The sequence below is a fragment of the Schistocerca americana genome, chromosome 6, assembly GCF_021461395.2.
Source record: "Schistocerca americana isolate TAMUIC-IGC-003095 chromosome 6, iqSchAmer2.1, whole genome shotgun sequence".
NCBI classification, from domain to species: domain Eukaryota; kingdom Metazoa; phylum Arthropoda; class Insecta; order Orthoptera; family Acrididae; genus Schistocerca; species Schistocerca americana.
In genome coordinates this window covers 233,463,716-233,476,812 of record NC_060124.1, presented here as the reverse complement: position 1 = coordinate 233,476,812, position 13,097 = coordinate 233,463,716, and the positions used below count along the sequence as shown (strand labels likewise).

Below are 13,097 nucleotides of genomic sequence, written 5' to 3'. Positions count from 1 at the left end.
GAGGATGCAGAAGGCAATGGAAACCACTGCATTAAAGACACATAACGTGTATCCACTGGACATGTGGCCTGTAATTGAAGAAGTGTCTTGATGATCTCTCCATTGGCAAAAGATTCCAGAATAGTCCCCCATTCGGATCTCCGGGAGGGGACTGCTAAGGAGGAGGTTACCATGAGAAAAAGATTGAATAATCAACGAAAGGATAACGTTCTACGAATCGGGGCGTGGAATGTCAGAAGCTTGAACGTGGTAGGGAAACTAGAAAATCTGAAAAGGGAAATGCAAAGGCTCAATCTAGATATAGTAGGGGTCAGTGAAGTGAAGTGGAAGGAAGACAAGGATTTCTAGTCAGATGAGTATCGGGTAATATCAGCAGCAGCAGAAAATGGTATAACAGGTGTACAACAGGTGTAGGATTCGTTATGAATAGGAAGGTAGGGCTGAGGGTGTGTTACTGTGAACAGTTCAGTGACCGGGTTGTTCTAATCAGAATCGACAGCAGACCAACACCGACAACGATAGTTCAGGTATACATGCCGACGTCGCAAGCTGAAGATGAACAGACAGAGAAAGTGTATGAGGATATTGAAAGGGTAATGCAGTATGTAAAGGGGGACGAAAATCGAATAGTCATGGGCGACTGGAATGCAGTTGTAGGGGAAGGAGTAGAAGAAAAGGTTACAGGAAAATATGGGCTTGGGACGAGGAATGAAAGAGGAGAAAGACTAATTGAGTTCTGTAACAAGTTTCAGTTAGTAATAGCGAATACCCTGTTCAAGAATCACAAGAGGAGGAGGTATACTTGGAAAAGGCCGGGAGATACGGGAAGATTTCAATTAGATTACATCATGGTCAGACAGAGATTCCGAAATCAGATACTGGATTGTAAGGCGTACCCAGGAGCAGATATAGACTCAGATCACAATATAGTAGTGATGAAGAGTAGGCTGAAGTTCAAGACATTAGTCAGGAAGAATCAATACGCAAAGAAGTGGGATACGGAAGTACTAAGGAATGAAGAGATACGTTTGAAGTTCTCTAACGCTATAGATACAGCAATAAGGAATAGCGCAGTAGGCAGTACAGTTGAAGAGGAATGGACATCTCTAAAAAGGGCCATCAAATGGTTCAAATGGCTCTGAGCACTATGGGACTCAACTGCTGAGGTCATTAGTCCCCTAGAACTTAGAACTAGTTAAACCTAACTAACCTAAGGACATCACAAACATCCATGCCCGAGGCAGGATTCGAACCTGCGACCGTAGCGGTCTTGCGGTTCCAGACTGCAGCGCCTTTAACCGCACGGCCACTTCAAAAAAAAAAAAAAAAAAAAAAGGGCCATCACAGAAGTTGGTAAGGAAAACATAGGTACAAAGAAGGTAGCTGCGAAGAAACCATGGGTAACAGAAGAAATACTTCAGTTGATTGATGAAAGGAGGAAGTACAAACATGTTCCGGGAAAATCAGGAATACAGAAATACAAGTCGCTGAGGAGTGAAATAAATAGGAAGTGCAGGGAAGCTAAGACGAAATGGCTGCAGGAAAAATGTGAAGACATCGAAAAAGATATGATTGTCGGAAGGACAGACTCAGCATACAGGAAAGTCAAAACAACCTTTGGTGACATTAAAAGCAACGGTGGTAACATTAAGAGTGCAACAGGAATTCCACTGTTAAATGCAGAGGAGAGAGCAGATAGGTAGAAAGAATACATTGAAAGCCTCTATGAGGGTGAAGATTTGTCTGATGTGACAGAAGAAGAAACAGGAGTCGATTTAGAAGAGATAGGGGATCCAGTATTAGAATCGGAATTTAAAAGAGTTTTGGAGGACTTACGGTCAAATATGGCAGAAGGGACAGATAACATTCCATCAGAAATTCTAAAATCATTGGGAGAAGTGGCAACAAAACGACTATTCACGTTGGTGTGTAGAATATATGAGTCTGGGGACATACCATCTGACTTTCGGAAAAGCATCATCCACACAATTCCGAAGACGGCAAGCGCTGACAAGTGCGAGAATTATCGCACAATCAGCTTAATAGCTCATGCATCGAAGCTGCTTACAAGAATAATATACAGAAGAATGGAAAAGAAAATTGAGAATGCGCTAGGTGACGATCAGTTTGGCTTTAGGAAAAGTAAAGGGACGAGAGAGGCAATTCTGACGTTACGGCTAATAATGGAAGCAAGGCTAAAGAAGAATCAAGACACTTTCATAGGATTTGTCGACCTGGAAAAAGCGTTCGACAATATAAAATGGTGCAAGCTGTTCGAGATTCTGAAAAAAGTAGGGGTAAGCTATAGGGAGAGACGGGTCATATACAATATGTACAACAACCAAGAGGGAATAATGAGAGTGGACGATCAAGAACGAAGTGCTCGTATTAAGAAGGGTGTAAGACAAGGCTGTAGCCTTTCGCCCCTACTCCTCAATCTGTACATCGAGGAAGCAGTGATGGAAATAAAAAAAAGGTTCAGGAGTGGAATTAAAATACAAGGTGAAAGGATATCAATGATACGATTCGCTGATGACATTGCTATCCTGAGTGAAAGTGAAGAAGAATTAAATGATCTGCTGAACGGAATGAACAGTCTAATGAGTACACAGTATGGTTTGAGAGTAAATCGAAGAAAGACGAAGGTAATGAGAAGTAGTAGAAATGAGAACAGCGAGAAACTTAACATCAGGATTGATGGTCACGAAATCAATGAAGTTAAGAAATTCTGCTACCTAGGCAGTAAAATAACCAATGACGGACGGAGCAAGGAGGACATCAAAAGCAGACTCGCTATGGCAAAAAAGGCATTTCTGGCCAAGAGAAGTCTACTAATATCAAATACCGGGCTTAATTTGAGGAAGAAATTTCTGAGGATGTACGTCTGGAGTACAGCATTGTATGGTAGTGAAACATGGACTGTGGGAAAACCGGAACAGAAGAGAATCGAAGCATTTGAGATGTGGTGCTATAGACGAATGTTGAAATTTAGGTGGACTGATAAGGTAAGGAATGAGGAGGTTCTACGCAGAATCGGAGAGGAAAGGAATATGTGGAAAACACTGATAAGGAGAAGGGACCGGATGATAGGACATCTGCTAAGACATGAGGGAATGACTTCCATGGTACTAGAGGGAGCTGTAGAGGGCAAAAACTGTAGAGGAAGACAGAGATTGGAATACGTCAAGCAAATAATTGAGGATGTAGGTTGCAAGTGCTACTCTGAGATGAAGAGGTTAGCACAGGAAAGGAGTTCGTGGCGGGCCGCATCAAACCAGTCAGAAGACTGGGGACCAAAAAAGAAAGAAAGGTCTAAGGAAAGACTCCAAAAGAATTGGCGGCCACTGTTCCCGCCAAATCGGTCTTGCTCCTCGTTCCTACCTCGGTCTCGTGCAGTCTGTCTCGTTCTTTTTCGGGTGGTCACTCGTTCCTCGCTCGAGATTCACCGTTCTTACGCTGAAGCGCCAAAGAAACTGGTACAGGCATGCGTATTGATATACAGAGATATGTAAACAGGCAGAGTACGGAGCTGCGGTCGGCAACGCCTATATAAGACAACTAGTGTCTGGCGCAGTTGTTAGATCGGTTACTGCTGCTACAGTGGCACGTTATGAAGATTTAAGTGAGTTTGAACGTAGTGCTATGGTGGGCGAACGAGCAATGGGACACAGCATCTCCGAGATAGCGATGAAGTTGGAATGTTCCCGAACGACCATTTCACAAGTATAACGTGAATATCAGGAATCTGGTAAAACATCAAATCCTCGACATCGCTGCGGGCGGAAAAAGCATCTGTAAGAACGGGACTGAAGAGAACAGTTCAACGTGACATAAGTGCAACCCTTCCACAAACTGCTGCAGATTTCAGTGCTGGGCCATCAACAAGCGTCAGCGTGCGAGTCGTCCAACGAAACATCTTCAATAGGGGCCTTAGGAGCTGAAGGCCCACTCGTGTACCCCTGATGACTGCACGACACAAAGCTTTACGCCTCGCCTTGGCCCGTCAACCCCGACATTGGTCAGTTGATGACTGGAAACACATTGCCTCCTAGGACGAGTCTCGTTTAAAATTGTATCGAGCGGATAGATGTTTATGGGTATAGGCACAACCTGATGAATCTATGTACCATGCACGTAAGCAGGGGACTGTTCAAGCTGGTGGAGGCTCTGTAATGATGTGGAGCGTGTGCATTTGGAGTGATATGGGACCCCTAATATGTCTAGAAACGACTCTGACAGGTGACATAAAAGAAAGCATCCTTTCTGATTACCTGCATCCATTCATGTCCATTGTGCGTTCCGACAGAATTGGGCAATCCCAGTCGGACAATGCGACACCCCAAACGTCCATAATTTCTACAGAGTGGCTCCAGGAACACTCTTCTGAGTTTAAACACTTCCACTGGCCACCAAACCCCCAGAAGAACGGGACTTAAGAGAATCGTTCAGTGTGACGGAAGTGCAACACTTACGCAAATTGCTGCAGATTTCAATGTTGGGCATATCTGGGATGCCTTGCAACCTGCTGTTCAGTAGGTATCTCCACCCCGTCGTACTCTTACGGATTTGTGGACGCCCCTGCAGGATTCATGGTGTCAGTTCTCGCCACCACCGCTTATAGCTATTTCTGTACGTAGTCGTCACTCCGACTTAGACATGTGTCGTAGCGTTGTACTAACTTTCCAATGCCCTCGTCATTGAAGGCAGCCGCCTGTGCTTTCCGCCAATTCTTTATGCGGGTCTACAGTTCGTTGGTAGTGCCAAAATGTTGTCTTCATGGCCAGCGATTCATATGAGCAGAGATGAGACTCAGGGGGAGCCAATTATGGGCTATATTTTGGGTGATCAAACACTTCATGTAAACTTCTCATGGTTGAGATTCACATTCATATGATATTTCTTCAAAGACATCATACTCTTCGTTGACTGTATGAAATATTTGTTATTACGATTGCAATTTCGGCCTTAGGGCCATTTTCAAGTAACTCTGCAAAAGTTAGATTCTGTCAGAATATAAGACTATCTGACATGAGTAAACGTCGTCAAAATGCAGCCTTCCTGTAAAGAACGCTGCGGGAGCATCTTCACTGTTCCTGCGGATTCTGGCCCAGAACTGTCATGGAGTAGAAAACGTATGACAGTTTTGTTATGTGGCCTGCATGACATCATGCGAAGTCTCTCACAGGCCCTCATACTTAGCGAGAGACACTATTTATCTAGGCATCTTTAGGTGCTCACTGTGCATTGAGAACTGAGAAGTGGACATGACGCCATCGACTGGCATACTAGAGACACTGCCCAATACATCTGTGCAAAGCTTCATGGGATTTTCATTGTGGTTTCCATTTTGCGCCCGATCGGACCTTACTTTTCGAATATTTCTCTTATTTGCGTACACCATTCGAGGTACACCACCGGTATTGTACAGCTTTGTTATAATTATATCTTAAAATTAACTATAATCGTCTTTTTATACAGTAGTGCACATTTTTAAAAACAGTGCCCACAGTTTTTACCTCAGATTTCAGAAATAATGTTTATCAATGGCACTGTTTATGTTTGTGTACAAATATTCTCTACGAGTTCCAAACAAAAAAATTATAATATAGTTAAATGCAATTTATCAAAACAGTTTGCTGTATTATTTTCACTTTTCAGGTTCTGAGGCGTGGCTGGTAATTTATGAAGATAGTAATGGGCAGTCGGACAACAAAAAGTCCATAATGTTTCGGTCGCCTAAGTTACAAACACCGTTACTTCAAATTTAGAAAAGTTCTGATTACACTTGAGTTTGTCGTATATACGACATTCGCATAAAAGGGCTCTTTACATACTGATTGTCTTCCATGTTCTTCACTTATAGGATTGGAAGATCAATGACCAGGTTTCAATTTGCTAAAGCAATACTACGCAGTTCGCAAAAAAACTCGATAAACAGACGTTGAAGATTGGAATTTCTAATCTATGTTAAGTACAAAACAGTTCTCGCTGATGAGGACAGCCGCTGGTCATTAAGCGTATAGTGAAGTACACTGATCAGCAAGAGCATTATGATCTCCAACCTGCTATCGATAGCCGGCCGGAGTGGCCGAGCGGTTCTAGGCGCTACAGTCTGGAACCGCGGGACTGCTACGGTCGCAGGTTCGAATCCTGCCTCGGGCATGGATGTGTGTGATGTCCTTAGGTTAGTTAGGTTTAAGTAGTTCTAAATTCTAGGGGACTGATGACCTAAGATGTTAAGTCCCGTAGTGCTCAGAGCCATTTGAACATTTGAACCTGCATGTTTTTTCAGATATGTAGACGATACTTTTCTTGTTTGGCCTCATGGTAGTGAGAATTTAAACTGGTTTTTGGAACACCTGAACTCAATCCTCCCTAATATTCAGTTCACTATGGAGGTGGAAAAGAATGGATGCCTTCCCTTCCTTGATGTGTTGGCCAGAAGGAAGACTGATGGTACGTTATGACATTCTGTTTATAGGAAGCCTAGTCACACTGACTTGTATCTGCGAGCTGGTAGTTGTCACCATCCAGCTCAGCGTGAAGGAGTACTTCGTACCTTGGTTCACAGGGCCCACGTTATCTCAGACCCTGAAAGTTTTGCAGCTGAGCTATCACATCTCGAAGTCACCTTTCGTCAGAATGGTTATAGTGAGAGGCAGATCAAACCTGCGTTGCGCTATCAGCCTTCTGTGATTGACGATAGCAACGAAGTGGCACCTAAATCTACGGCCTTTTTGCCTTACGCAGGAAGCATTTCCAACAGGATTGGCCGTATTTTTTTCGACCACCTTCTAAGATTAAGGCCCTGTTGGCGTCCGTAAAAGATGGTCTTGGTTTGGGTAAGGCTGGTGTCTATCGTATTACTTGCAGTTGTGGCATGTCATATATTGGTCAGACAATCAGGACTGTGGAAGACCGGTGTATTGAACATAAGCGTCACACAAGCTTACAACAGCCGAGCAGATCCGCTATTGCAGAACATTGCCTTGACACCGGTCATCCTATGGAATACAACAACGCGGAGATTCTGGCTTGCACGTCCAGCTATTGGGATAGTGTCATTAAGGGGGGTAGGACGTCAAACGGGCCGACTTGAATCAGGAGAGGCACCATACGACATTTTAATTTCCAATGTCTATATTTTTACAAATAAATTCATAAAACTTTAACAGCATGACCAGGAAGGATTCAGGATTCATGCTCATAGCAGCGGAAGCTCAAAACCGTAACAAAACACTTTTTTTTGCATGTGAACTTTCATCATTTTTTCACTTACTACTGGCTGCATTTGTTGCTATAGGTACACTTTTCTTCCTAAGTAAGAGAGATTCTTCGATGAGTTTTGCACAGCATACAAACCATAGTTACAGGTGTATGAAACTCTAGAAGTTATTTAATTTATGAAAAAATGAATGAACTGTTACATTTTAAACTTCATGTTTAGAAAAAATTCAAGTTTTATAGTTAATTATCTTAATTTTTTCCACAGTTTTTTAATAGATTTGGAAAATTCTAGAGTTTCATTCACCTGTAACAACTGTTTGTATGCTATGAAAAATTCATCGAAGAATCTATCTTATTTACGAAGAAAAGTCTACCTATAGCAACAAATGCAAACAGTAATAAGTGAAAAAATGATGAAATTTCACATGTAAAAAAAGGTATTTTGCTACGTTTTTGAACTTCCACTGCGATGAGTGTGAGTCCTCAATCCTTCCTGATCATGGTGAAAAAGTTTTACGAATTTATTTGTCAAAGTATATACAGTAGAAATTGAAATGTCCTGTGGTGACTCTCCTGCTCCAAGTAGGCCCGTTTGACGTCCTACCCCCCTTAAGGAAGCTGTTGAAATCAAACTATCAAGCAACCTTATACACAGAGATGGTGGATTTTGTCTAAATGCTGCTTGAAATCCGGCTCTGTCTCTCATCAAAAAGCAGAGGGACAGAACTAGTGCTACCTCACCTGTTGATTAATAGTCACTATCGATATTTCTGATGTTGGTTATCTTTGGTTGTGTGTTGACTTTGCGGTTACTTGTTCTGTGTGTTGCATCTTCCTTGTTTCTCCTCTGTGAACCGAGGTATTAAATTCCCTTGCACATTGCTTCCTCCTTGCAGTTGTGCCTTGAGAATGGTAGGGTGTGCTCCTGCCGAAATTTCGGCGGTGGTCGACGACGTCACCCGGTAGCAAATCCGTAAATTATTTCAACATTTTGTTGGATGTTCCAGGAGTGCTGTGGTGAGCGTCTTCAACTTACGGTGAAACCAGAGTGAAGCCTCGTCCAGACGTCTTGCGGTTGGACGGCCACCCCTCATTACAGATGACGGACGTCGTAGGCTGGGCAGACTGGTAAAACAGGACAGGCGGCGAACTGTAGAGGAACTAACATCAGACTTTAATGCTGGGCAGAGTACAAGTGTGTCTGAACACACAGTGCACCGAACGCTCCTAATGATGGGTCTCCGCAGCCTACTACCCATGCAGGTGACAATATTAACACCACAACATTGGCAACTACGACTGAAATGGCACGTGACCATTAGCTCTGGACGTTGATGCAGTGGCGGAGCGTTGCATGGTCTGATGAATCCTGATACCTTGTTCGCTATGACGATCGGACAGCTCCTTGATACCTGTACTATGAAACGGAGACAAGCTGGCGGCGGCTCCATTATGCTCTGAGGAACATTCAGTGGGCATCCATGGTCAAGTGGAGCTCGTGCAAATGCACCATGGCGGGCAAGGAATATCGTACACTGGTTGTAAAGCACGTAAACCCATCCATGACGATCATGTTTCCCGACGGCAGTGGAATTTTTCAACAAGATAATGCGGCATGTCACAAGGCGAGGAGTGTAACGGAGTGGTTCGAGGAACGCAGTGGCGCCTTCGAATTGATGTCCTGCCCCCTCCCCCCCCCCCCCCCCCCCAGCACAGCCTCGCCAGATCTGTACTCGATCTAACGCATCTGGGATGTGATAGAAGAGCATCTGGGATGTCTCAGAGTTCATTGCCTTCCTCCTCCGAATTTACGGGGATCAAGGTCGCTTTTGTGGGCAGGTGTGGTAGCATCTCCCTCCAGCCAGCTACCAAGGCCTCATTGCTTTCATCCCACGACGTGTCGCCGCTGTTAGCCGTGCCAAAGGTTGACTTACCGCATATTAGATGGCTGATCGTAATGTTCTGGCTGATCAGTGTACAGCAGTGAAGTCGCTCGTTACACTCTCGCTAGGAACCACTTCTGTATCTAATTTTATTTAAATTCCATATACATCAACAAACAGAAATGTTAGTTAAAAATATTGACGAAGTATTTTTAACAAAAATAGCGTCTTTTTATTTTTAATTATTGGTCATATGAAAATAAATTAAAATTCGATATAGACATACAGTATTAAGTACATAGCCTGACAAAGAAAGTGAAGAATCTAGAAGACACGCTCTATGTCAATGTAACAAGTTGATATATACTTTCTAGGGGTCAATCAATAAACTATTCTCCCAACCAATTTCAACAAAAAGCGACAAAATGGTTCAAATGGCTCTGAGCACTATGGGACTTAACTACTGTGGTCATCAGTCCCCTAGAACTTAGAACTACTTAAACCTAACTAACCTAAGGACATCACACACATCCATGCCCGAGGCAGGATTCGATCCTGCGACCGTAGCAGTCGCGCGGTTCCGGACTGCGCGCCTAGAACCGCTAGACCACCGCGGCCAGCTAACAAGCGACAAACAATCAGTTATCTTAAAGGTAAATGAGCATGTGGCATTTGTGGCCTTGTTCTTTAATGCCACTACGGCGACTTGCGAGTGAGGATGAAATGATGATGAAAGACACACAACACCCTGACACCGCCGGGAATCGAACCCGGGACGCCGTGCGCGGGAAGCGAGAACGCTACCGCAAGAGCACGAGCCGCGGACATCTTAAAGGTAATGATAAGGGAAAGGATTAATTCGCCCCAACGCTTCACTTTAGAATTTGCATTTATTGTCACACCCTTCAGCGCAAACCACAGAACAAGCAAGTGTAACAATGAGAGAATGTTTGCACTCGTAAGAGTTGCTACACAACTTAAGAATTACTTAATAAACAATAGGAATTTATGATTATTCCTTTTTAACAAACATATATTTAAGACCATAAACGATAAAGAACAACGGTTAATAAAGTTCCATAAACTTGAGCAAGTATCACCTTTTCAGTCTCTGAATGAAGTCAGTAGGTGACATAGGGAACAATCAGAAGTACATTAAATGTTACACCGTTAAGGACGATCATTCATTAAGAAATATAACCACAGATTAAAGAAGATTCATTTAAAGCAACTAACATCAATAGCAAATAATGAAGTCACGTCTTCGCAAATGTATCAAAATCAAATCTTTCAGTTCTATAACAATGTTGGATCGTGGAATACGCCGGATTACAGACAGAGAAGGCTAAATTTTACCAAACAGCAATTTCTCGAAACCTAGAATTATCTTAATAATGTACAATACTTAGGTTATCCAGAACTACTCTCAATCGCCATTCTTGGGCATAACGGTGGAGTAGATAATTAACCCCCTATTTCATTCTCCTGGAACATTGAGCGGCAATAGACGCTCGGGCAACTATTACCCAAGCAGGGCTCGGGAAGCATGACGGCTTCACCAGAAGGAGGAAACATTTACCCGAACTGGAAAGGGAACTCGTCTAACACGAGCCAGTAGGTTGGACGAATACCAGTTGGCGATTTTTCATCATTGACCAAAGCTTGCTGGCCAGCGGACGAAAATAACAGAGGCATAGGTAGCTTTATTTGTGCTCACAAGAACTGATAACTTCTGCAAATGAGATTCCGGCAGAATTATCACCGTAGTATCAATACAGGGATTCGGAGCTGAGGAGAGCAAGTCAACAACGGTCTCTACTCAATAGACCCAACATTTCAGAGAGACCGAGCAACCAACATCAGTCGTGGCTAGGCGGATTACCAAATAGAAACTCTAGCACTACCTCAATTATAACTAAATAGAGCACTTATATGCCACGGGGAATAAACTCCTTCGGAGTGGCCATGCGGTTCTAGGCGCTACAGTCTGGAACAGCTCGACCGCTACGGTCGCAGGTTCGAGTCCTGCCTCGGGCATGGATGTGTGTGATGTCCTTAGGTTAGTTAGGTTTAAGTAGTTATAAGTTCTAGGGGACTGATGACCTCAGCAGTTAAGTCCCTTAGTGCTCAGAGCCATTTGAACCATTTGAACTAAACTCCTTAACACAAGAATATATACACAATAACAATGACTAAATTTAAATATGCCTACGTACTAAAACACAACAGATATTAGCGAACATTAACATAATCTTGCAATTCAGACATCCATAAAATTAACTGGCCACAGTTCACTCTACCTCTCCGCCAGACAGTACAAGGTTATTTACATTTTACAACGTGCTTATCCACACAATGACCAACGGCCTGCAGATGGTCCACAGCCAGAAATTTTTATTTTTTTATTTTTTTTACGACACGCGCCTTAAGTAAGTCAGCATAGCGTTCAAATACACAATCATGCAAGGGGCCAGTAACACACACGCAAAGCAATTTCCGATCACAGACTCAAAGCAGAGAAACGTTGCCACACAGTTATAAATAGCTCCCACAGCACCGGGAGATTGTCCCCGCCAGACGAGGACCGTTGCAATAACTAGATGAAAAATCTTACTTTCAGTGACGACACCACCTCCTGGAGGTTATTGGCAGCCGCAGACGGACTTCATAGCTTCCCCAGCCTATGAACGGAAACCAAACGTTGTCCACAGAATTACGGCCTCTTGTGTCCTCACGCCCCGGGTTTTTGGGCCCAACCACTCTTAGCATAGAAGCACCTAGCGTCCCGCTCCAGAACGGTCGTGCAGGGCCAAGCACTCGTCTCAACTGCCTCCGCCCTCCGCACGGCTGACCACCACCTCGCAGCGGACGCGCTAGCAGCGAGCTCGCGGAGGCTCCGCAACGGCCTCTAGGAAAGAGCGGAAACCTCAAACAGAAATAAACTAAGGGAAAACAGGAACCGTGGCAAACGACACGCTTCACAACTACGCACCATCGGGCTGTTTGTAAATGATTACAGTCCCAGATAGAACGGCTACTGGAGCGCATTGCTGTTTTCCATGTTTAGCGTAGCTATCAGGTTTGGTGGGCTGTATTAGGGACATGAACAGCCTCAGATATTGAGGATCACTGTGAAGGACATGCCGATGCCTCGTGTGAGACACCATTATCAGCGCGTGACAGAGTTTGAAAGGGCTTCATCATGGGTCTATCTCGGCACCTGACCGATTCGCGCACTATCCAGATTTGCGGGACATTTCAATATTACAGTGGCCCGATGTAGGAATACAACTGAATGTGAGGGCAAGCACACACGTCGTGAAGCGTCTCACCGACCATATGTGACCACCACAAGGGAGGATCCCCGTGTTGTGCACCAGCCACATCGTAACCCATTCACATCTGTGCCTACCATCCAAGAACAAGTGATGAATTGCTTCCAACATTCTACATCTACATCTACAACTACATTTATACTCCGAAAGCCACCCAACGGTGTGTGGCGGAGGGCACTTTACGTGCCACTGTCATTACCTCCATTTCCTGTTCCAGTCACGTATGGTTCGCGGGAAGAACGACTGCCGTAAAGCCTCCGTGCGCGCTCGAATCTCTCTAATTTTACATTCGTGATCTCCTCGGGAGGTATAAGTAGGAGAAAGCAATAAGTTCGATACCTCATCCAGAAACGCACCCTCTCGAAACCTGGACAGCAAGCTACACCGCGATCCAGAGCGCCTCTCTTGCAGAGTCTGCCACTTGAATTTGCTAAACATCTCCGTAACGCTATCACTCTTACCAAATAGCCCTGTGACGAAACGCGCCGCTCTTCTTTGGATCTTCTCTATCTACTTTGTCAACCCGACCTGGTACGGATCCCACACTGATGAGCAATACTCAAGTACAGGGTTATTACAAATGATTGAAGCGATTTCACAGATCTACACTCCTGGAAATTGAAATAAGAACACCGTGAATTCATTGTCCCAG

The 13,097-nt window shown here is 44.1% G+C and overlaps 1 protein-coding gene across 3 annotated transcripts in view; it reads right to left on the bottom strand.

Moving 5' to 3' along the window:
• LOC124619870 (fatty acid 2-hydroxylase) overlaps positions 1–13,097 on the bottom strand; it is a 504,251-nt gene that overhangs the window by 235,777 nt on the left and 255,377 nt on the right. The window contains exon 1 of one of the 3 annotated variants that reach the window (XM_047146491.1): positions 11,725–11,824. The exons of the other annotated variants lie outside the window; for them this stretch is intronic. The gene's annotated coding sequence lies outside the window, so the exon portion shown is untranslated. Of the gene's footprint in view, positions 1–11,724; positions 11,825–13,097 lie in introns of those variants that run through there. 3 annotated transcript variants of the gene reach the window in all.